Genomic DNA, 6,000 nt, shown 5'->3' on the forward strand with positions numbered 1-6,000 from the left:
CCACTTTAAGTAATGGAACACTAGTCACTTTAATAATGTTTACATATCTGGCATTACTCATCTCATATGTATATACTGTATTCTATACTATTCACCTGTATCTTAGTCCGTTCCACTCTGACATCGCTTGTCCATATATATGTAGTCTTAATTCATTCCTACTTAGATATGTGTGAATTGGGTATATGTTGTGTAATTTGTGAGATATTACTTGTTAGATATTACTGCACTGTCGGAGCTAGAAGCACAAGCATTTCGCTACACCCGCAATAACATCTGCTAATCACGTTTATGCGACAAATAACATCTGCTAATCACGTTTATGCGACAAATACAATTTTGTCACGGATCCCTCCGGAAGTTTCATTACGCACACCTGTCCCCTATTCCCACTGATTAGTACTTGTATAAGTGTGCCCTTTGGCTTCCATTGGGCTGTCGATTATTGTTACAATGTCCGTTGGTGCGTGTGAGTACCTGTGCTGTGTGTTTTGGGCTTTCGTGCCCTTGTGTTATTTATTTGCGCAGATGATTACGGGTCTCGTCCCGTGTGTTAATCATTGTGTTATTTATTCGAGGTACTCCTCGCTCTTTTGTTTTGGGTTTCAACCCTGTGTTTTGTTACGTGTTTGTTTGGTCTTCGTCCCCGTGCCTTTACACGGCACGCCGTAATTTGGGCATAATAAAAACCCATATTACGCATTCCTCCGCCTGTCTCCCGAATCATTTATACAAATTTGATTAGATTTTTGTTGGTTATGTTGTCATAGTTGTGTCTAGGGGGGCATATGGGGGAGGGAATCTGTCACCTCCAGGTAGGTGTTTGTCCCCCTGTGTGCTGAGGGTGTCAGGTTCCTGTTCAGTTCTGGCATTTAGGTCTCCAAAGACTAGTACATGTCCCTGGAACTGAAAATGATTGATTTCCCCCTCCAGGATGGAGAAGCTGTCTTCATTAAAGTTTGCAATTCTAGTGGGGGGAAATAGTTGGCACACAGGAGGACATTTTTCTCTGTTAAGATCATTTTCTTTTTGTTTTTCTTCCAAATGTAAAATGTTCCTGTTTTGACTAATTTAATAGAGTGGGTTAGGTCTGCTCTGTACCAAATTAGCATACCTCCTGAGACTCTTCCCTGTTTCACACCTGGTAGTTTGGTGGATGGGACTACCAGCTCTCTGTAACCTAGAGGGAAACCAGTGGGTCTGTCTCCTCTATACCAGGTTTCGTACCTGGTAGTTTGGTGGATGGGACTACCAGCTCTCTGTAACCTAGAGGGAAACCAGTGGGTCTCTCTCTCTCTCTCTCTCTCTCTCTCTCTCTCTCTCTCTCTCTCTCTCTCTCTCTCTCTCTCTCTCTCTCTCTCTCTCTCTCTCTCTCTCTCTCTCTCTCTCTCTCTCTCTCTCTTTACAATATTAACATAATTTAAATAATAATAATAATCACAATTGTCAACGGGACAACAGTAACAACAATATTCATGGGTCAAAATAACCATACATTGAACAATAACAATAACAAAAGGTATAGAGGACATGTGCAGGTTGGTTGGATTAGGGAAATGACACTAATTGTTTTATATTTTGTCGATTTAGGGCCAGATAGCACTGCTAGTACTTTATATCTCTCTCTCTATTCCTCTCTCTCTCTATATATATCCCTCTTTCTCTCCACACCTCTCTCCCTCACTCTCTATTCATCTCTCTCTCTGTCCCCCTCTCTCTCTTTCCACTCTACCTCTCTCTCTGTTTCTCTCTCTCTGTCCCCCTCTCTCTCTTTCCACTCTACCTCTCTCTCTTTCTATTTTTGTGACCAAATAAATATGTCCTGAGTGAGTCTGAGTCATCAGTGTGTGTGTGTGTGTGTGTGTGTGTGTGTGTGTGTGTGTGTGTGTGTGTGTGTGTGTGTGTGTGTGTGTGTGTGTGTGTGTGTGTGTGTGTGTGTGTGTGTGTGTGTGTGTGTGTGTGTGTGTGTGTGTGTGTGTGTGCATCCATGCATGTCTGTATGTGTGTGTGTGTGTGTGTCACAGTGCAGTGCAGTTGCTAATACACACAGCATTGCTCAGTTGAACTGACAGTATCAAACAAATCAATGCCATCATTATTCAAGCGTTCAATAAGGCCTTAGCCTGCATCCCGTTCAATAAGGCCTTAGCCTGCATCCCGTTCAATAAGGCCTTAGCCTGCATCCCGTTCAATAAGGCCTTAGCCTGCATCCCGTTCAATAAGGCCTTAGCCTGCATCCCGTTCAATAAGGCCTTAGCCTGCATCCCGTTCAATAAGGCCTTAGCCTGCATCCCGTTCAATAAGGCCTTAGCCTGCATCCCGTTCAATAAGGCCTTAGCCTGCATCCCTTATATGAGTGTTGGGTGCATTCTCGCGTGCGTGCAGACATTTTGCGTCTATGTGTGTGTCTGCATGCTTGTGAGAGAGACAGAGAGAGAGAGGGAGAGAGACAGACAGACAGACAGACAGACAGACAGACAGACAGACAGACAGACAGACAGACAGACAGACAGACAGACAGACAGACAGACAGACAGACAGACAGACAGACAGACAGACAGACAGACAGACAGACAGACAGACAGACAGTTGGATAGAGAGGGAGACAGCCAGTTGGATAGAGAGGGAGACAGCCAGTTGGATAGATAGAGAGGGAGAGAGAGAGAGAGAGAGAGAGAGAGAGAGAGAGAGAGAGAGAGAGAGAGAGAGAGAGAGAGAGAGAGAGAGAGAGAGAGAGAGAGAGAGAGAGAGAGAGAGAGAGAGAGAGAGAGAGAGAGAGAGAGAGAGAGAGAGAGAGAGAGAGAGAGAGAGAGAGAGAGAGAGAGAGAGAGAGAGAGAGAGAGAGAGAGAGAGAGAGAGAGAGAGAGAGAGAGAGAGAGAGAGAGAGAGAGAGAGAGAGAGAGAGAGAGAGAGACAGACAGACAGACAGACAGACAGACAGACAGACAGACAGACAGACAGACAGACAGACAGACAGACAGACAGACAGACAGACAGACAGACAGTAGATAGAGAGACAGTTGGATAGAGAGACAGTTGGATAGAGAGACAGAGAGGAGCAATGCTACAGTATTACAATATGACCCTCTTATCCATTGGACTGAGGTTAATTCATTTTCCATACTGTATAACTGTTAGTTCCTCTGTCTACCACCATGCACGTTCCTCTATATGCAGATAGTTAGCTAGCAGAGAGTCGACCATACATTCTTGAATATACAGCCATTACACCATAGACCACTAGCATATAATAGATCGTCTGTGGTAGATATTAGCTGATGTACGAAGGGCTATATAAAAGAAACTTGATTTGATTTGATTATACAGTGACGTAGCCCTTTCCTGCAGTCACATGATCAAAGCGCCCTCTAGTGGCATCATGGGTGGAATGTTATTACTTTTTTAAATAATTTCATACTTTTTTTTTTTTTTTTACCCAAAAAAAAATCCTGTGTTTCTCTGTCAAACAATTGTGTTGTTTTTCAGTCTTCTGTGAAAAGTGTAATATAAAATAAAAAATATAATTATTATTTATTTATTATTATTATTATTATTATTATATTCTACATAAAGTGTAATATTGGGATGCAAACTAAAAAATGTAATACATTTCAACTCTATATCTGACATGGTACAGGTAGGTGTCTTTTGTTTTTAAGCCCATAACTATGTATGTGAGGTGTATACTTTTGTTTCAAAGCAGATTTGTTTAAGACTACCAAGAATCACTCTGTGACCCTGACTTAGCCCACTGCAGTAAAAGGTTCTATATGACCCTGATTTAGCCCACTGCAGTAAAAGGTTCTATGTGACCCTGATTTAGCCCACTGCAGTAAAAGGTTCTATGTGGCCCTGATTTAGCCCACTGCAGTAAAACGTTCAGCAGACTAACTCATTAACCCAGACTCAGTAGACTAACTCATTAACCCAGACTCAGCAGTAACTCATTAACCCAGACTCAGCAGACTAACTCATTAACCCAGACTCAGCAGTAACTCATTAACCCAGACTCAGCAGTAACTCATTAACCCAGACTCAGCAGACTAACTCATTAACCCACACTCAGTAGTAACTCATTAACCCAGACTCAGTAGTAACTCATTAACCCAGACTCAGTAGTAACTCATTAACCCAGACTCAGCAGTAACTCATTAACCCAGACTCAGCAGACTAACTCATTAACCCAGACTCAGTAGTAACTCATTAACCCAGACTCAGTAGTAACTCATTAACCCAGACTCACCAGTAACTCATTAACCCAGACTCAGCAGTAACTCATTAACCCAGACTCAGTAGACTAACTCATTAACCCAGACTCACCAGTAACTCATTAACCCAGACTCAGCAGACTAACTCATTAACTCAGACTCAGCAGTAACTCATTAACCCAGACTCAGTAGTAACTCATTAACCCAGACTCAGCAGTAACTCATTAACCCAGACTCAGCAGACGAACTCATTAACCCAGACTCAGTAGACTAACTCATTAACCCAGACTCAGCAGACGAACTCATTAACCCAGACTCAGCAGTAACTCATTAACCCAGACTCACCAGTAACTCATTAACCCAGACTCAGTAGACTAACTCATTAACCCAGACTCACCAGTAACTCATTAACCCAGACTCAGCAGACTAACTCATTAACTCAGACTCAGCAGTAACTCATTAACCCAGACTCAGTAGTAACTCATTAACCCAGACTCACCAGTAACTCATTAACCCAGACTCAGCAGTAACTCATTAACCCAGACTCAGCAGACGAACTCATTAACCCAGACTCACCAGTAACTCATTAACCCAGACTCAGCAGTAACTCATTAACCCAGACTCAGCAGACTAACTCATTAACCCAGACTCAGCAGTAACTCATTAACCCAGACTCAGTAGTAACTCATTAACCCAGACTCAGCAGTAACTCATTAACCCAGACTCAGTAGACTAGCTCATTAACCCAGACTCAGCAGACTAACTCATTAACCCAGACTCAGCAGTAACTCATTAACCCAGACTCAGCAGTAACTCATTAACCCAGACTCAGCAGTAACTCATTAACCCAGACTCACCAGTAACTCATTAACCCAGACTCAGCAGTAACTCATTAACCCAGACTCAGCAGACTAACTCATTAACCCAGACTCAGCAGTAACTCATTAACCCAGACTCAGCAGTAACTCATTAACCCAGACTCAGCAGTAACTCATTAACCCAGACTCAGCAGACTAACTCATTAACCCAGACTCAGCAGACTAACTCATTAACCCAGACTCACCAGTAACTCATTAACCCAGACTCAGCAGACTAACTCATTAACTCAGACTCAGCAGTAACTCATTAACTCAGACTCAGCAGAATAACTCATTAACCCAGACTCAGCAGTAACTCATTAACCCAGACTCAGCAGTAACTCATTAACCCAGACTCAGTAGACTAACTCATTAACCCAGACTCACCAGTAACTCATTAACCCAGACTCTGCAGACTAACTCATTAACCCAGACTCAGTAGTAACTCATTAACCCAGACTCAGTAGACTAACTCATTAACCCAGACTCACCAGTAACTCATTAACCCAGACTCAGCAGACTAACTCATTAACTCAGACTCAGCAGTAACTCATTAACTCAGACTCAGCAGAATAACTCATTAACCCAGACTCAGCAGTAACTCATTAACCCAGACTCTGCAGACTAACTCATTAACCCAGACTCAGTAGTAACTCATTAACCCAGACTCAGTAGACTAACTCATTAACCCAGACTCAGCAGACTAACTCATTAACCCAGAGTCAGCAGTAACTCATTAACCCAGACTCAGCAGTAACTCATTAACCCAGACTCAGTAGACTAACTCATTAACCCAGACTCAGCAGTAACTCATTAACCCAGACTCAGCAGTAACTCATTAACCCAGACTCAGCAGTAACTCATTAACCCAGACTCAGCAGTAACTCATTAACCCAGACTCAGTAGACTAACTCATTAACCCAGACTCAGCAGTA

General features: G+C 42.8%; 1 protein-coding gene across 3 annotated transcripts in view; it reads left to right on the forward strand.

The window, feature by feature from the left end:
• LOC139561273 (pyruvate carboxylase, mitochondrial-like) overlaps nucleotides 1-6,000 on the forward strand; it is a 516,102-nt gene that overhangs the window by 367,343 nt on the left and 142,759 nt on the right. The window lies entirely within an intron of this gene.

Source organism: Salvelinus alpinus, chromosome 31, assembly GCF_045679555.1.
Source record: "Salvelinus alpinus chromosome 31, SLU_Salpinus.1, whole genome shotgun sequence".
Lineage (NCBI taxonomy): Eukaryota > Metazoa > Chordata > Actinopteri > Salmoniformes > Salmonidae > Salvelinus > Salvelinus alpinus.